Source organism: Aegilops tauschii, chromosome 2 (genome assembly GCF_002575655.3).
Source record: "Aegilops tauschii subsp. strangulata cultivar AL8/78 chromosome 2, Aet v6.0, whole genome shotgun sequence".
Taxonomy (NCBI): domain Eukaryota; kingdom Viridiplantae; phylum Streptophyta; class Magnoliopsida; order Poales; family Poaceae; genus Aegilops; species Aegilops tauschii.
Window position 1 is genome coordinate 518,854,872 of NC_053036.3, and position 19,840 is coordinate 518,874,711.

A 19,840-nucleotide genomic window follows, 5' to 3' on the forward strand; every position below is an offset into this window, starting at 1 on the left:
GAATTAAAAAATTGAACTCTCAAAAAAAATTATGAATTCGTGAACATTTTTCGAGTACATGAACTATGATGTTTCACGGACAAATTTTGTTTTTATTGAATTTATTTTAAATACATGAACATTTATTGAATTTGGGGAACATTTTTTAGATGCATGAACATTTTTTGAATGGGTCTGTCTAGGACACATCTAGATGTGACATTCTTAAAAAACATCTAGATGTGAATTAGACAAACTGTTTTTGAATTTATGAACATCTTTTTGAATTCTTGAACAAAATCACATTTTTTTCTCCCGTGCAACTTTTTTTGCATTCACGAACTTTTTGGAGTTTTTATTCAATGGGAAAAAGAAGAAAGAAGGAAAGGAAAAAAAAACCACAGATCCACGCTAAGCTACACAACTTAGTGATCGCAGCTGATGGGCCGGCCCACGCTATGCCGGCGACCTGTGTGTGTGTGATCAGCGCGGGGATGTGAGAGGGGGAGCAACTAGTTAACGAGCGCTCCTTCGGGAGCCTCGCAACGACCAGCGCCACTTGGCGCGCTCTCAGCCATTCGCCACGTGTCGTGCTCTGGACGCTCCCTCCAGATTTTGTTTTTTTTATTTTTCCGCACGCGTTTTCGGCTTTTTAAACGGTTTTTCCCTTTTTTTGACGTTTTGGTTTTTCTCCGGTCTTCCTTAGCGTTTCGACCAAAAAAAATTTGGATTTTTTGCGTGAAAAAACGAGTTTACTTTTTTTTCTTTCGTGAAAAGTCATGTTTTTTTTCGCGAGAGGCACGGTTGTGCTTTAGCGAGAGTCACGGCCGTGCCTTTCGGAAACGAAAAAAATGCGTTTTTTATTTTTTTCCTTTCGCGAGAGTCACGGTTTTACTTCCGCAAGAGGCACGGTTGTGCTTTTGCGAGAGTCATGGCCGTGCCTCTCGGAAAGGGAAAAACAAAACGCATTTTCTGTTTTTTTTCTTTCGCGAGAGTCACGGTTTTGCTTCCGCGAGAGGCACGGTTGTGCTTTTGCGAGAGTCACGGCCGTGCCTCTCTGAAAGGAAAAAAATACGCGTTTTCTGTTTTTTTTTTCTTTTGCGAGAGTCACGGTTTTGCTTTTGCCAGAGGCACGGTTGTGCTTTCGCGAGAGTCACGGTCGTGCCTCTTTTGGAAAGGGAAAAACACGTTTTCTGTTTTTTTTTGTTTTCACGAGAGTCACGGTTTTGCTTCCACGAGAGGCACAATTGTGATTTCGCGAGAGGCACGTGCGTGCCTCTTTCGGAAAGGGAAAAAACCGTGCTCCCGGTTTAGTTTTTTCGTCCGGTTTTTTTCGTGAAAAAAAAGTTGGTCAAAACCTATCAATATGGGATCTAGTTTTGAAGATCTCGATGCGAGGAATCCAATGGTGAAAACGGTTTGAGATTTGGACGCACGGTTTAAGAGATAAAACGTTTTGAATAAACGAATCTACGAAAAAAGGGAAAACTCTCAGGTTGCGACAAGTGGCGCGTTGCATGTGCGCCACTTGTCGTGACCTAGGAAGATGGAGTGTTCTTTGCAACGAGTACTCCTTAATTAGTAATTTCGTGTGAGAGGCGCGAGCCTCCCATGCAGTTGTGCCTTAGGCTAGCCTGTTCATGGGCAAGTGGGCAACCCAACCCGAAAGCTCGACATCCAGGCACAGATCAACTTTTCTTCCTGAACCTTGGCCTGAAAGCCAGGCCCGGCCCTGATGGGGGGCAGGGGGGCGGCCGCCCCGGGCCCCCGAAAGGTAGGGGCCCCCACATATGTGTGCTTTGTGTATTAGGTCCGTGAAAAAAATGACCATGCGCTAATTTAGGTGTAACATGCCTTGTATGTGAAGGTGCAGTAGTGGGCAAGTAAATCAACGATTCCCTGAATCAATGGAATTTACGTTTCCCACGTGTAGGCCCACACACAACAACATCAGCGATCGACCTGGCCGCAAATCAATCCCTCAAGCACACATCACGCAAGACTCCTGCCGCTACAGCGTCCTCCCGTGGAGGCCTCGCGGATGCTTCCTCCTTAGAGCATCTCCAGCCGTTGGCCCCCCCAGGACGCATAAAAATCGCCCCTGGGGGCGAGCCGGCGATTCGTTCGGTGCTGGGGATGGTTTTGCGCCCAGTCGTCGCCCTCAGTCGCCGATTTTGGCCCACTTTTGAAGCCCCATTTCAGCAAAAAAGGCCCATATGGGCGAGAATAGGCCCATATTCGGCGTGGTTCGCCGTGGCTCGGCGTTCAATTATCAACATAAATATTTTTTTATCACATATTTCATCACAGAAAATTCAAATACTTCAACAAAATAGTTCAACAACAAATAGTTCAATACAAATTATATAGTTCAACAAATAAAAACTCATATTTCATCACATGTCGCGCCCGGTGTCGCCCTTGAGCCTCCATAGTGAAGGAAATATGCCCTAGAGGCAATAATAAAGTTATTATTTATTTCCTTATATCATGATAAATGTTTATTATTCATGCTAGAATTGTATTAACCGGAAACATAGTACTTGTGTGAATACATAGACAAACAAAGTGTCACTAGTATCCCTCTACTTGACTAGCTCGTTGATCAAAGATGGTTATGTTTCCTAGCCATTGACATGAGTTGTCATTTGATTAACGGGATCACATCATTAGGAGAATGATGTGATTGACTTGACCCATTCCGTTAGCTTAGCACTCGATCGTTTAGTATGTTGCTATTTGCTTTCGTCATGACTTATACATGTTCCTATAACTATGAGATTATGCAACTCCCGTTTACCGGAGGAACACTTTGTGTGCTACCAAACGTCACAACGTAACTGGGTGATTATAAAGGTGCTCTACAGGTGTCTCCGAATGTACTTGTTGGGTTGGCGTATTTCGAGATTAGGATTTGTCACTCCGATTGTCGGAGAGGTATCTCTGGGCCCTCTCGGTAATGCACATCACTTAAGCCTTGCAAGCATTGCAACTAATGAGTTTGTTGCGAGATGATGTATTACGGAACAAGTAAAGAGACTTGCCGGTAACGAGATTGAACTAGGTATTAAGATACTGACGATCGAATCTCGGGCAAGTAACATACCGATGACAAAGGGAACAACGTATGTTGTTATGCGGTCTGACCGATAAAGATCTTCGTAGAATATGTGGGAGCCAATATGAGCATCCAGGTTCCGCTATTGGTTATTGACCGGAGACGTGTCTCGGTCATGTCTACATAGTTCTCGAACCCGTAGGGTCCGCACGCTTAACGTTTCGATGACAGTTATATTATGAGTTTATATGTTTTGATGTACCGAAGATTGTTCAGAGTCCCGGATGTGATCACGGACATGACGAGGAGTCTCGAAATGGTCGAGACATAAAGATTGATATATTGGAAGCCTATGTTTGGATATCGGAAGTGTTCCGGGTGAGGTCGGGATTTTACCGGAGTACCGGCATGTTACAGGAACCCCCCGGCAACATAATGGGCCTTAGTGGGCCTAGGTGGAAGAGAGGAGAGGCGGCTAGGGCTGGGCCGCGCGCCCCTCCCCCCTAGTCCGAATAGGACAAGGAGAAGGGGGCGGCGCCCCCCTTCCTTCTTCTCCCTCTCCTCTTTCCCCCCTCCCAAGTCCTAATCCAACTAGGAAAGGGGGGGAGTCCTACTCCCGGTGGGAGTAGGACTCCTCCTGGCGCGCCCCAAGGCTGGCCGCACCTCTCCCCCTTTGCTCCTTTATATACGGGGGCAGGGGGACACCCCATAGAAACAACAATTGATCTATTGATCTCTTAGCCGTGTGCGGTGCCCCCTCCACCATATTACACCTCGATAATATCGTAGCGGTGCTTAGGCGAAGCCCTGCGTCGGTAGAACATCATCATCGTCACCACGCCGTCATGCTGACGAAACTCTCCCTCAACACTCGGCTGGATCGGAGTTCGAGGGACGTCATCGAGCTGAACGTGTGCTGAACTCGGAGGTGCCGTGCGTTCGGTACTTGATCGGTCGGATCGTGAAGACGTGCGGCTACATCAACCGCGTTATGTTAACGCTTCCGCTTTCGGTCTACAAGGGTACGTGGACAACACTCTCCCCTCTCGTTGCTATGCATCACCATGATCTTGCGTGTGCGTAGGAATTTTTTGAAATTACTACGTTCCCCAACAGTGGCATCCGAGCCTGATTTTATGCGTAGATGTCATATGCACGAGTAGAACACAAGTGAGTTGTGGGCGATATAAGTCACACTGCTTACCAGCATGTCATACTTTGGTTCGGCGGTATTGTTGGATGAAGCGGCCCTGACCGACATTACGCGTACGCTTACGCGAGACTGGTTCTTCCGACGTGCTTTGCACAGAGGTGGCTGGCGGGTGTCAGTTTCTCCAACTTTAGTTGAACCGAGTGTGGCTACGCCCGGTCCTTGCGAAGGTTAAAACAGCACCAACTTGACAAACTATCGTTGTGGTTTCGATGCGTAGGTAAGAACGGTTCTTACTAAGCCCGTAGCAGCCACGTAAAACTTGCAACAACAAAGTAGAGGACGTCTAACTTTTTTTTTACAGGGCATGTTGTGATGTGATATGGTCAAGACATGATGATAAATTTTATTGTATGAGATGATCATGTTTTGTAACCGAGTTATCGGCAACTGGCAGGAGCCATATGGTTGTCGCTTTATTGTATGCAATGCAATCGCCATGTAATTGTTTTACTTTATCACTAAGCGGTAGCGATAGTCGTAGAAGCAATAGTTGGCGAGACGACAACGATGCTAGGATGGAGATCAAGGTGTCGCGCCGGTGACGATGGGGATCATGACGGTGCTTCAGAGATGGAGATCACAAGCACAAGATGATGATGGCCATATCATATCACTTATACTGATTGCATGTGATGTTTATCTTTTTATGCATCTTATCTTGCTTTGATTGACGGTAGCATTATAAGATGATCCCTCACTAAATTATCAAAGTATAAGTGTTCTCCCTGAGTATGCACCGTTGCGAAAGTTCTTCGTGCTGAGACACCACGTGATGATCGGGTGTGATAGGCTCTACGTTCAAATACAATGGGTGCAAAATAGTTGCACACGCGGAATACTCAGGTTAAACTTGACGAGCCTAGCGTATAACAGATATGGCCTCGGAACACGGAGACCGAAAGGTCGAGCGTGACATATAGTAGATATGATCAACATAGTGATGTTCACCGTTGAAACTACTCCATCTCACGTGATGATCGGACATGGTTTAGTTGATATGGATCACGTGATCACTTAGAGGATTAGAGGGATGTCTATCTAAGTGGGAGTTCTTAAGTAATATGATTAATTGAACTTGAATTTATCATGAACTTAGTACCTAATAGTATCTTGCTTGTCTATGTTAATTGTAGATAGATGGCCCGTGCTGTTGTTCCGTTGAATTTTAATGCGTTCCTTGAGAAAGCAAAGTTGAAAGATGATGGTAGCAATTACACGGATTGGGTCCGTAACTTGAGGATTATCCTCATTGCTGCACAGAAGAATTACGTCCTGGAAGCACCGCTGGGTGCCAGGCCTGCTGCAGGAGCAACACCAGATGTTATGAACGTCTGGCAGAGCAAAGCTGATGACTACTCGATAGTTCAGTGTGCCATGCTTTACGGCTTAGAACCGGGTCTTCAACGACGTTCTGAACGTCATGGAGCATATGAGATGTTCCAGGAGTTGAAGTTAATATTTCAAGCAAATGCCCAGATTGAGAGATATGAAGTCTTCAATAAGTTCAATAGCTGCAAGATGGAAGAGAATAGTTCTGTCAGTGAGCATATACTCAAAATGTCTGGGTATAACAATCACTTGATTCAACTGGGAGTTAATCTTCCGGATGATAGCATCATCGATAGAATTCTTCAATCACTGCCACCAAGCTACAAGAGCTTTGTGATGAACTATAACATGCAAGGGATGAATAAGACGATTCCCGAGCTCTTCGCAATGCTAAAGGCTACGGATGTAGAAATCAAAAAGGAGCATCAAGTGTTGATGGTCAATAAGACCACTAGTTTCAAGAAAAAGGGCAAAGGGAAGAAGAAGGGGAACTTCAAGAAAAACAACAAGCAAGTTGCTGTTCAGGAGAAGAAACCCAAGTCTGGACCTAAGCCTGAGACTGAGTGCTTCTACTGCAAGCAGACTGGTCACTGGAAGCGAAACTGCCCCAAGTATTTTGCGGATAAGAAGAATGGCAAGGTGAACAAAGGTATATGTGATATACATGTTATTGATGTGTACCTTACTAATGCTCGCAGTAGCACCTGGGTATTTGATACTGGTTCTGTTGCTAATATTTGCAACTCGAAACAGGGGCTACGGATTAAGCGAAGATTGGCCAAGGACGAGGTGACGATGCGCGTGGGAAATGGTTCCAAAGTCGATGTGATCGCGGTCGGCACGCTACCTCTACATCTACCTACTGGATTAGTTTTAGACCTAAATAATTGTTATTTGCTGCCAGCGTTAAGCATGAACATTATATCTGGATCTTGTTTGATGCGAGACGGTTATTCATTTAAATCAGAGAATAATGGTTGTTCTATTTATATGAGTAATATCTTTTATGGTCATGCACCCTTGAAGAGTGGTCTATTTTTGTTGAATCTCGATAGTAGTGATACACATATTCATAATATTGAAGCCAAAAGATGCAGAGTTGATAATGATAGTGCAACTTATTTGTGGCACTGCCGTTTAGGTCATATCGGTGTAAAGCGCATGAAGAAACTCCATACTGATGGACTTTTGGAACCACTTGATTATGAATCACTTGGTACTTGCGAACCGTGCCTCATGGGCAAGATGACTAAAACACCGTTCTCCGGAACTATGGAGAGAGCAACAGATTTGTTGGAAATCATACATACAGATGTATGTGGTCCGATGAATATTGAGGCTCGTGGCGGATATCGTTATTTTCTCACCTTCACAGATGATTTGAGCAGATATGGGTATATCTACTTAATGAAACATAAGTCTAAAACATTTAAAAAGTTCAAAGAATTTCAGAGTGAAGTTGAAAATCATCGTAACAAGAAAATAAAATTTCTACGATCTGATCGTGGAGGAGAATATTTGAGTTATGAGTTTGGTCTTCATTTGAAACAATGCGGAATAGTTTCGCAACTCACGCCACCCAGAACACCACAGCGTAATGGTGTGTCCGAACGTCGTAATTGTACTTTACTAGATATGGTGCGATCTATGATGTCTCTTACTGATTTACCGCTATCGTTTTGGGGTTATGCTTTAGAGACGGCTGCATTCACGTTAAATAGGGCACCATCAAAATCCGTTGAGACGACGCCTTATAAACTGTGGTTTGGCAAGAAACCAAAGTTGTCGTTTCTTAAAGTTTGGGGCTGCGATGCTTATGTGAAAAAACTTCAACCTGATAAGCTCGAACCCAAATCGGAGAAATGTGTCTTCATAGGATACCCAAAGGAGACTGTTGGGTACACCTTCTATCACAGATCCGAAGGAAAAAATTTTGTTGCTAAATTCGGAATTTTTCTGGAGGAGTTTCTCTCGAAAGAAGTGAGTGGGAGGAAAGTAGAACTTGATGAGGTAACTGTACCTGCTCCCTTATTGGAAAGTAGTTCATCACAGAAACCGATTTCTGCGACACCTACACCAATTAGTGAGGAAGTTAATGATGATGATCATGAAACTTCAGATCAAGTTATTACTGAACCTCGTAGGTCAACCAGAGTAAGATCCGCACCAGAGTGGTACGGTAATCCTGTTCTGGAGGTTATGTTACTAGATCATGACGAACCTACGAACTATGAAGAAGCGATGGTGAGCCCAGATTTCGCAAAATGGCTTGAGGCCATGAAATCCGAGATGGGATCCATGTATGAGAACAAAGTATGGACTTTGGTTGACTTGCCCGATGATCGGCAAGCCACTGAAAATAAATGGATCTTCAAGAAGACTGACGCAGATGGTAATGTTACTGTCTATAAAGCTCGACTTGTTGCGAAAGGTTTTCGACAAGTTCAAGGGATTGACTACGATGAGACCTTCTCACCCGTAGCGATGCTTAAGTCTGTCCGAATCATGTTAGCAAATGCCGCATTTTATGATTATGAAATTTGGCAAATGGATGTCAAAACTGCATTCCTGAATGGATTTCTGGAAGAAGAATTGTATATGATACAACCAGAAGGTTTTGTCGATCCAAAGGGAGCTAACAAAGTGTGCAAGCTCCAGCGATCCATTTATGGACTGGTGCAAGCTTCTCGGAGTTGGAATAAACGTTTTGATAGTGTGATCAAAGCATTTGGTTTTGTACAGACTTTTGGAGAAGCCTGTATTTACAAGAAAGTGAGTGGGAGCTCTGTAGCATTTCTGATATTATATGTAGATGACATATTGCTGATTGGAAATGATATAGAATTTCTAGATAGCATAAAGGGATACTTGAATAAGACTTTTTGAATGAAAGACCTCGGTGAAGCTGTGTATATATTGGGCATCAAGATCTATAGAGATAGATCAAGACGCTTAATTGGACTTTCACAAAGCACATACCTTGACAAAGTTTTGAAGAAGTTCAAAATGGATCAAGGAAAGAAAGGGTTCTTGCCTGTGTTACAAGGTGTGAAGTTGAGTAAGACTCAATGCCCGACCACTGCAGAAGATAGAGAGAAGATGAAAGATGTTCCCTATGCTTCAGCCATAGGCTCTATCATGTATGCAATGTTGTGTACCAGACCTGATGTATGCCTTGCTATAAGTCTAGCAGGAAGGTACCAAAGTAATCCAGGAGTGGATCACTAGACAGCGGTCAAGAACATCCTGAAATACCTGAAAAGAACTAAGGATATGTTTCTCGTTTATGGAGGTGACAAAGAGCTCATCGTAAATGGTTACGTCGATGCAAGCTTTGACACTGATCCGGACGATTCTAAATCGCAAACCAGATACGTGTTTACATTGAACGGTGGAGCTGTCAGTTGGTGCAGTTCTAAACAAAGCGTCGTGGCGGGATCTACGTGCGAAGCGGAGTACATAGCTGCTTCGGAAGCAGCAAATGAAGGAGTCTGGATGAAGGAGTTCATATCCGATCTAGGTGTCATACCTAGTGCATCGGGTCCAATGAAAATCTTTTGTGACAATACTGGTGCAATTGCCTTAGCAAAGGAATCCAGATTTCACAAGAGAACCAAGCACATCAAAAGACGCTTCAATTCCATCCGAGATTTAGTCCAGGTGGCAGACATAGAAATTTGCAAGATACATACGGATCTGAATGTTGCAGACCCGTTGACTAAGCCTCTTCCACGAGCAAAGCATGATCAGCACCAAGGCTCCATGGGTGTAAGAATCATTACTGTGTAATCTAGATTATTGACTCTAGTGCAAGTGGGAGACTGAAGGAAATATGCCCTAGAGGCAATAATAAAGTTATTATTTATTTCCTTATATCATGATAAATGTTTATTATTCATGCTAGAATTGTATTAACAGGAAACATAGTGTGAATACATAGACAAACAAAGTGTCACTAGTATCCCTCTACTTGACTAGCTCGTTGATCAAAGATGGTTATGTTTCCTAGCCATTGACATGAGTTGTCATTTGATTAACGGGATCACATCATTAGGAGAATGATGTGATTGACTTGACCCATTCCGTTAGCTTAGCACTCGATCGTTTAGTATGTTGCTATTGCTTTCTTCATGACTTATACATGTTCCTATAACTATGAGATTATGCAACTCCCGTTTACCGGAGGAACACCTTGTGTGCTACCAAACGTCGCAACATAACTGGGTGATTATAAAGGTGCTCTACAGGTGTCTCCGAAGGTACTTGTTGGGTTGGCATATTTCGAGATTAGGATTTGTCACTCCGATTGTCGGAGAGGTATCTCTGGGCCCTCTCGGTAATGCACATCACTTAAGCCTTGCAAGCATTGCAACTAATGAGTTTGTTGCGAGATGATGTATTACGGAACGAGTAAAGAGACTTGCCGGTAACGAGATTGAACTAGGTATTAAGATACCGACGGTCGAATCTCGGGCAAGTAACATACCGATGACAAAGGGAACAACGTATGTTGTTATGCGGTCTGACCGATAAAGATCTTCGTAGAATATGTGGGAGCCAATATGAGCATCCAGGTTCCGCTATTGATTATTGACCGGAGACATGTCTCGGTCATGTCTACATAGTTCTCGAACCCGTAGGGTCCGCACGCTTAACGTTTCGATGACAGTTATATTATGAGTTTATATGTTTTGATGTACCGAAGATTGTTCGGAGTCCCGGATGTGATCACGGACATGACGAGGAGTCTCGAAATGGTCGAGACATAAGGATTGATATATTGGAAGCCTATGTTTGGATATCGGAAGTGTTCCGGGTGAAATCGGGATTTTACCGGAGTACCGGGAGGTTACCGGAACCCCCCGGCAACATAATGGGCCTTAGTGGGCCTAGGTGGAAGAGAGGAGAGGCGGCTAGGGCTGGGCCGCGCGCCCCTCCCCCCTAGTCCGAATAGGACAAGGAGAAGGGGGCGGCGCCCCCCTTCCTTCTTCTCCCTCTCCTCTTTCCCCCCTCCCAAGTCCTAATCCAACTAGGAAAAGGGGGGGGAGTCCTACTCCCGGTGGGAGTAGGACTCCTCCTGGCGCGCCCCAAGGCTGGCCGCACCTCTCCCCCTTTGCTCCTTTATATACGGGGGCAGGGGGACACCCCATAGAAACAACAATTGATCTATTGATCTCTTAGCCGTGTGCGGTGCCCCCCTCCACCATATTACACCTCGATAGTATCGTAGCGGTGCTTAGGCAAAGCCCTGCGTCGGTGGAACATCATCATCGTCACCATGCTGTCGTGCTGACGAAACTCTCCCTCAACACTCGGCTGGATCGGAGTTCGAGGGACGTCATCGAGCTGAACGTGTGCTGAACTCGGAGGTGCCGTGCGTTCGGTACTTGATCGGTCAGATCGTGAAGACGTACGACTACATCAACTGCGTTGTGTTAACGCTTCCGCTTTCGGTCTACAAGGGTACGTGGACAACACTCTCCCCTCTCGTTGCTATGCATGACCATGATCTTGCGTGTGTGTCGGATTTTTTTTGAAATTACTACGTTCCCCAACACATAGGTGCTCTATCCGATCTTGCTGAAGTTGATGATGCACCTGTGGGTTTCGGATCTCCTGACGCATACTGAGGTAGGCAGTCTAGGTTGCCGGTAGCTGGTGATCAACTTGGGCAAGAGGACCCTGCCTGTGGTATGGTTCAGTGTCAAACACTGGCTCTTCCTGCTCGCTCTCAATGATCATGTTGTGCAAGATGACACAGCAGGTCATGATCTCCCACATTTGATCTTTCGACCAGGTCTGAGCGGGGTACCAGACAACAGCAAATCGAGATTGGAGCACACCAAATGCCCGCTCGACATCCTTCTTGCAAGCCTCCTGAATCTTTGCAAACCAGGCGTTCTTGCCTCCAGGCACAGGGTTTTTGATGGTCTTCATAAATGTCGACCATCTCGGATAGATGCCATCAGCTAGATAGTACCCCTTGTTGTAGTGCCGCCCATTGATCTCGAAGTTCACCAGAGGAGAATGACCTTCAACAAGCTTGGCAAAGACAGGAGAGCACTGCAGCACATTGATGTCATTATGAGTTCCTGGCATACCAAAGAAGGAGTGCCAAATCCAGAGGTCATGTGTGGCCACCGCCTCAAGTACCACACTGCAACCGCCTTTGGCGCCTTTGTACATCCCCTGCCAAGCAAATGGGCAATTCTTCCATTTCCAATGCATGCAGTCGATGCTTCCAAGCATCCCAGGAAATCCTCTTGCTGCATTCTGTGCTAGGATCCGAGCAGTGTCTTCCGCATTGGGTGTTCTCAAGTATTGCGGTCCAAACACTGCCACCACTGCCCGACAGAACTTGTAGAAACACTCTATGCTGGTGGACTCGGCCATGCGCCCATAGTCGTCCTGTGAGTCACCGGGAGCTCCGTATGCAAGCATCCTCATCGCTGTCATGCATTTCTGGATGGAGGTGAATCCAAGTTTGCCGGTGCAATCCATCTTGCATTTGAAGTAGTTGTCGAACTCCCAGATGGAATTCACAATCCTGAGGAAAAGCTTTCTGCTCATCCGATAACGGCGCCGAAATGTTTTGTCGCCGTGAAGTGGAGCATCGGCGAAGTAGTCGGAGTAGAGCATGCAGTAGCCTTCGAGACGATGCCGGTTCTTTGCTTTCACCCGCCCCGGCGCCGAGCCACCTCACCGCGGCTTTTCATTGCTCGCCAGCAGCTGGGCGAGGGCGGCGAGCACCATGAGATGCTCTTCTTCCTGGACGTCGGCCTCGGCTTCCTCCTCCAGCAGCGCGGCGAGCACTTCCTCGTCATCCGAGTCCATCGCCGAGGCAGGCAAATCGCCGAACACCTTGCGCGCGGTGGGCGTGCACCCGCCGCTAAACTGCCCCTCCGCGGCCGGAAACGGCGGCCGGAAACGCCCAGCTGGTGTCGGAGGGGCTGTCGCGGCGAACCTCTGCTATTTTTCCGGCGGGGAATGGCTATCTACCGGTGAAGGGCGGCGGGGCGGCGCCGGGATATACCTAGTGGCGGCCGAGAGCGCGGGGGGTGGGAGGCGAGTCGGGGAAGAAAATCTTGACTTTTCACCTGACGGCGTGGGCCAGCCACGCTTTTCCCTTGCGCCGGAGCCCCCAAGCGCCCCCAGCGCGCCGGGTTCGCCCTGCGGCCGCCGGGCGGAAAAAAGGGCCGAACCGGCGCTTTTCGTCGTCCTGGGGGCGCGACTGTGCCGTTTTTTTGGCGCCGGCACCGAAAAAGTCGCCTGGGGGGCCTGTTGGGGGCGCGGCTGGAGATGCTCTTAGGCTGCTCGGGTGATTTGATGTTCGACGGCAGGAGTAACAATAGCCCACCTTTGAACAACAGAATAGGTAAGCATCTTCTTGATTCATCATCCTAGAGCTATCTAGGTTTTGTTAGATAGGAGTAGCTGGTGAATTAGCGGAGAAGAGTAGATTGTAGTCGTCCGGCCTTCTGGTGGTCGATGAAAGACAATGGAAGAGAATGACTACTAGGATCCATGGATCAATTGAACATATAAACGCTGTTGTGTTACCCGCCATTCTAGCGCACTTGCGCTCGCAAGGCCTTTTCCACCCCACGATCGATTTACTGTTGCTCGTTTTACTGTGTTGTCGGCTGGTCAACCGTCCGTCTCTTTTACACCCGCAGGCTTTGGCTGAGATTGCATGAATGGTGGGCTCGCTCATTTGTGGGGCCAAGAAGCAGTGGGCGGGTTGCGCGCCCACGGCGTCGGCGAGTGGCTGGGTCTGGGGTTGGGCAGATGAAAACCTAACGCACGCACGCATATGGCTTTCCCCCTCCCTCACTTTTACTCCCTCCTGGCCGCCGCCGCCGTCTCCTCCTCTTCCTCCTCTCTCCCGTAGCAGATCCACCTCCCCTTCCTTTTATTCATCCTCCACGCGACCATCGACGATGTGTGGTTCTAGATCGGACGTCTCCATGGAGAGCAGGGATGAAGAAGCAGGAGAGGCCTGCGGTGGGGCGACCCGAACCGAGGAGAACTCGGCGACAGGGAAAAGAAGCAGCAGTGACAGCGCTTGTCTCGGTGGGGTGGAGCTGCTCGGAAGATGGAAGGGGACTGTCGACTTGCGGGAGGAGCAGGTGAGTCCGGCCCTTGTTCGCGCTAGAGACACTTCCGACGCCGCAAGCCAGGGCAGCTCGACCATAGGTGAGCGGGTCTCTTTCCTTTCTCTTTTCCCGTCTCTCTCTCTCTCTCTCTCTCTCTCTCTTCCTCACTTTCTACCCTGAAGAAGCCCGTAGGAGCAGTAAACCATGGAGGATTTGGAGGCTGCTCATGTTTGTAACAGTAAACCATGGAGGATATGGGGGATGCATGACCTTAGAGCAGCAAACCATGTCAGCCAAGGTAAATAAGCAACTCACAGTCATACTGCTCAAAACATGGATGTTTGGGAAATTTTTTCTTAAGATCTATATGATTTTTGTCTGAATAGTTAAAGTATTTCTTTGGACTACTTTGATTCTCTGAAAAAATTGTGAGAAGTAAGATGGTTGGCTTCTCATGTAGAACTCAATTTACAGTTACTATGATTTTTTAATTGCCACTATTTTTCCTTTTCAATTTTATAACAAGATATGTGCTTTTATCAGGTTTACACAAAAAAGATTCAGGAAATCTAGATTGGGGGAGCAACAAAAAGCTTCAAATGTGTAAACTAATATATACGTTACATAACTTTTTTGTGTTTGCAGCATAGTCTAGAAATTTAGTGTAGAGAAACTAAAATAGTTCAAGATAAAAAGGTTGTTGTACAAAACGAATTGTTTGTCCCCGTTTATCTTGTCATTTTGTTACAAATGAAAACATAGTCGGGAAAAATCATGGAACGGTTTCTGTCATGAAGCATGAGAATGATAGTACCTGAAATTGCGAGAGCTGGCCTTCTATCTTTTTTCACAAGTACTCTGTTTTTCGTAGCTAATAATGATGGTTGCAGCTTATAATTGCTGAACTATCCGGCGTGGTGTGGGCATGTTGTAATTACATCCTTTGATATTTCTATGCAATATTTGGTTCATTTGGTATTCATAAATTCATTTATGTCCAGTAGGAAGGAAGATGCATGAAGTTCCTATTTTCTTGGGTGACCTCAGTTTCCTAATGATATCTTCATAGCATACAGATGGTTGCCAATTAGCTTATATCAGTTTCCTAATAATATCTTCATAGCATACTTTTTTGGGATAATGGTGACCAAAACGCCCTGGTTTCTCTAATTTGTAGGAATGAAAATCTTGAATTGCTTTTGATGGATTTCTCACTCATCAAAATAAAGCCACCAGCCTACACATAGAGGTTGATTAATCACTCTGGCCAGTCGTTCTGTTTTTCTATGTTGCGGAATAGGAATGTCGTATGATCATTTATTTCCTCTGCGTCATTTTAAGTTCTACACCTTATCTCTTATTATGATAAATCATCAATATCATACGTCTGTTACTCTTCCTGATTCTACATATTGTTTTCAGTCATAGATTTAGAGTTTTTTTTTCATGTTCTTGCAAAGCAGAGGTGTTTAAAAAACTATAGCTATTTTACTGCTTTTTGGATGCTATGAAATGCTTATACTAAATTTCACAAGTATGTTCATGTCTTTCTATATTTATACAATGTATGTTGTGTTGCTCAATGCTCACTACCTCTGGTATTAATCTCTCTTGCATTCCTTTACTAATACTTTTATCTTGTGCTTCTAAATACTACAATCTGATCAAAGCCTTACGCCTCTGCAAAATGGCGAGGTCTTCGTGGCACTAAAATCTGGTATTTACCTCCGTTTTCTGCCGTCAACTGTTAATGAAAGTAGTACGATGCCTAATTTTGCCTTCTGTCGATTTTTTTCTTAAGGTAACTCTAAACTTAGGTTGATGCCTTCGCTAACTTTAATTTTGTGTCCTGATGCTATGGCCTAATTTTTTCTATTGTCCTTGAGCACCCCGTAGCTAATATAATGTGAATAGGAGTTTAGTTTGCTACTTATACAACAATAGATCCATTTTTGTAGCTGCCAGATATTATTCTTCCTGTCCCAAAGTGAAAGCATGGTTTCTCATGTTAAAACCCCAAGATATTGTATAGTATCTGATGACCATCATCACAATATTGACAAAGGATCAGTAATTGATTTCTTTTTTGAGAAAAAGCCCTGCGCTTATAGATTATCAGGGTTCAGGTTACAGTCATTTGAAACGAACTGTCTCAGCACGTAAGGAACATTAGCGATCAGTAGACTGTCTCCATGAGCTCTTGCATAGTCAGCCAGTTTGTGAGCCAAAACATTGCGTTCTCGATTCATTGCCGAGGCTGACGCCGATGCAAAGGAATCCATCATATCTTTCACATCCGAAATGAGTGGGAACAAGGCCGACTTGTCCTGTGATTTAGGTTGGAGCAGGTTTGAGACCGCAACGCAGTCTGTCATGCAGATGGCGCCTCTCTATACTTTCTGCAGTTCCAACAACCCCACCTGTATGGTCGTTAACTCTGCCTCATCAACATTCTTGAATGGGAGTACTCGCCTACAAATTGACAGTGCCACAGCCCCGGTCTGACCTCTGACCACAACACCCACGCTGTTATGCCCCGTTTCAGCACTAAAAGAAGCATCTGCATTCACTTTCCATACGCCAGCCCCGGGTGGCTTCCACTGGTTGGTTTTAACGTGTTGCACCTCATGCAAAGGATCAGCTATAGCCGACCAGATATTCTTCCCTCTTTCATCATTTTTCTCCCAATGGCTTCCCTTAAAATCCTTCCAGTAATTATGTAGAAAGGCGACAGTCAAGACATGAGCTATCCAGTGTAGGTTCAAACAATTCATTCATTCATTGCAGGTTCGGCATGTCTCATTATGTCTTTTTGCTTCATATTCAGGGTCAAACTGGGCTATATTTATTTCATTGAGGCGAGGGTGATTCCAGCAGGTGAGGTGCATTTTAGACATCCGGATGATGTCTTGCTATGTCCAGGTGGTACCATGTCTGAATTAAGATTTCCCTTGCAGATTTTGCTTGGCGTACTCGCCTTTTTTCTTGAAGTTGGGCGTCGTCTCTGCGGCAAGGTAAGCTTATCCCATTTACTTTGTTCAACCCAGAGTCAAGATTCATATCCCCTTCACTGTCATTTCATTTGTGAGCATTTATTCCATTGATCTATGTCGTCGGCACCCTCACGATTTAGCCTTTTCTGCTGATCACAATTGCTTGCATCTGCCATCTCATTGAGGAAATGCCCCCGCCTCTTAATTAAAATTAATGTGAAATATGTTTCTACCAAAATTAATGTGAAGCACTGTTGAGACAACGAATTTCAACTATGTTAAGCCAAACCATATTAAGTATGTGCATCCTCGCTGGAATGCTTTCTGTTCATGAGCTGGTCTCCCAACACGTATTGTCAAGAAAAGAAAAGAAAGGACCTTTTAAGTTCTTAAGAGGAGCAAGAGAGCTTCTAAGTACTAACTGTCACTCCTATCCTATCCTAATTGAAACGCATTAGCCAACTTGCCTCAGCGATGTTCTATTTCACAAAAGCTCGCTCCTTCACATATATGGTGGTTCTTTTCCTGTATTATTACTTAAATGGTTGATGGCCTTGCTTGATGCTTGCCACGTGTTTGATCGTTAACCTCTGATGCCATGTTTTCTCCATGCAGGTGTCTGGTAGAATTACTAGAAGTAGCGGATCTACTTTTATTTGCTGTCCTAGCTTGCCATCAACTTATGCCAACGACGCAAGGTATGATGTTTGATTAATAGCTATTCTTAGAGGATGGATCCAAATATTGTTTAATTTGCCGGTTCTATACTTGGTTGCAATTTTTTACTGAATGAATGGCTCACTTTTTTTTGGAAAAGGAGGTTAAAACCCCCGGCCTCTGCATCAATCGATGCATACAATCATCACATTGTTACGTCGCCTAACATATATGTACATTTTCTTCAAGCCTTAAAGTGTAGTTAGCACAACATACAGACACACTTTGGTCGTGGGATTAGCTTTCTCATTAAATTATTTAAATTGGTAGCTCAGAAACTAACTCTGTAGGTCTATTAAATCTTCTGTAGACCCACATATTTGATATTACCTGAAAAATAAGGAGGTTACCTTTTCCTTTTAATACCTGGAACCAAATTGTTTGATACCAATTGTATCTGGGCGCAGTTTCATACAAGATACAGCTTAGTAGCAAAAAAATTTGCCCTCTATCTTATTTCTCCATACATTGGATTCATATTTGTTCCAAATTTACATCAAGAAGCCTCTAGGCATTTGTACTTTCAGAATCATTCTGAAACTGTGGTTCAGAGCAGAGAGCATTTAATAAGGATGGTTCTATTTCTGAATCTTGCTCTAATACCTAAAAGGTGAAATTGGGCATGATTTTGATATTTGTTTTACAAGATATTACATCGATTTTCTGGTTTGGGCATACTTATAATTGTTTTCTTCAGACTACATCTTAGCATGCACTTTTGTAGACTATTCTTGATTAGAAGATGTATATGAATGTGAGCAACAGAGTTCTTTACTCCTAGAAATTGCACACGCCAATGAAATTCATGTATCCCTTGATAAGTCTCTCAGCATTTTGCTTTCGTTCGTAGAATTAAAATTTGCCATCAAACAAACAAATAGTTGTGTTACTAAGTTTATTCTGTAATTTGCATGACAGTTTTGCATAGGCTTGGTTTGTTCTGACAAAAGGTTGTTTCACACAACATTAGAATTGAAGTTTCTCCATAGCTTTGGTTCAGTGGTAGCTTTAGCCTTTTTACATGTGTGAGTAGGTGTTTCTTTCCATTGACATTAGAACAAAATAGGTCATGACATGTTAAATTATTAATAATGGTCCAGATTCAAAAAGAGTCTATGATGTAGAGATTAATATGCTTATAAAATTCCCTCCTTTCTCATTATAAGTTACCTTTTTATTCTGAGCTGGGTTCTAAGTGTAAAGCTAATTGGTTTTCTGAAAACACTGCATCTATAGTATATATCTACACCAGATAGATTGTTCATTTGTTTCTTAGAAAAGAGTTATTTTAGCTAATCTTTGGTACCGATGGAATATGCAGTGATTACTCCCATAACCTATGATAAAGTAATATAATTACCATTTTCGGTCAACTTTCCAACACATTATGTCCATGCAGTAACTAACATTGTGTATTTTTACACAGATTTGTTCATCGCATGAAGCAAGGAATTGAGGCGGCCATCCACTTCATATTGTTAACTGGATGGTGTCGCAGTATGCTTTATGAAAGCAACCTAAATAAATTGTTGTAAATAACCCTAAGGATTTTCTTTACCTTGAACTATCTTTAAACCTTTCTTCTTGCTTCACTTGATGCTTTTGGACTTCATGCTGCCATTGACCGGAATGTAAACCGTTATATTTCTGAATGCGCTATGTATGAGATCTCTGATGCTACTAATTATTGGACTGCCTCGGGTCATCTATTTCCTTGTGCAGCAAGGATTCTGGATCGGGCGCAGGTCGTCGCCATAAGAGAGCCTGGCTGGTGTGGTCTTCATGCTTGGTGTGGAGAAGCAGGGGAGGATGAGTAGGATGGGCATGGGGAAGGAGCAGCCAGGCTGGAGCTCCGGTGTTGCTCGCGTCATGGTCGAATGGAGCCGGCCATCACTATGGGCTGCTGCTCGCCGGTCGTCGTTCCCCAATCTTAGTTGCTCATCTTTGGCTTCACCATCTTCCTCCCCTGATCATGCATCTATTTTCGATCATATAATTATGCTATATCATATATGTTGTTTAGTTCAGACTTGTGCATGTGCATGCATTGGCATTAATTTAGACAGAGATATTGCATGATTTGTACATAAAAGGAGTACGGATGATCTAAGAATAAATGTTTGAATAAAGTTAGTAGTGAGATTTAGGTAGAGGTTACTTGCACTGTTCTGTTTTATGTAGATTCTAAGCTGCAAAATCATACATGGTCCTGTTAGTACTTTGTTTGAGTTGTGAGTTTATGCATTTTACCTTGGAATGTTTGTATGTGTGATCACTTGCTTTTAGGTTCCGAGCGTATATCATGAGAAGTTTTTTACTTTGCACCGGGTGATCAACTACATATTTAGACGAATACACTATTCAGGACCAGGAACATTAAGATTTCTAATGTTGTTTTCCTCTTTCAAGATTGCAGTTTTCATAAGCCTTAGATAGCTAAGGTACATAGTTTTCA

At 44.3% G+C, this 19,840-nt stretch overlaps 1 long non-coding RNA gene across 11 annotated transcripts; it reads left to right on the forward strand.

Annotated features, from left to right (window-relative positions):
• The first annotated feature begins 13,377 nt into the window (after positions 1-13,377).
• LOC109769386 (uncharacterized) lies at positions 13,378-19,601 on the forward strand. Of its 11 annotated transcripts, none has more exons than XR_012203190.1 (8): positions 13,378-13,775; positions 13,861-13,973; positions 14,853-14,924; positions 15,346-15,392; positions 16,503-16,552; positions 16,633-16,689; positions 17,284-17,366; positions 18,812-19,601. It is a non-coding gene; the product is annotated as an uncharacterized lncRNA (long non-coding RNA). The 11 variants fall into 11 exon arrangements; XR_012203188.1 differs by having other exon boundaries at positions 13,399-13,775; positions 13,858-13,973; positions 18,812-19,535; XR_012203193.1 differs by lacking the exon at positions 15,346-15,392 and having other exon boundaries at positions 18,812-19,535.
• Positions 19,602-19,840: the final 239 nt, after the last annotated feature.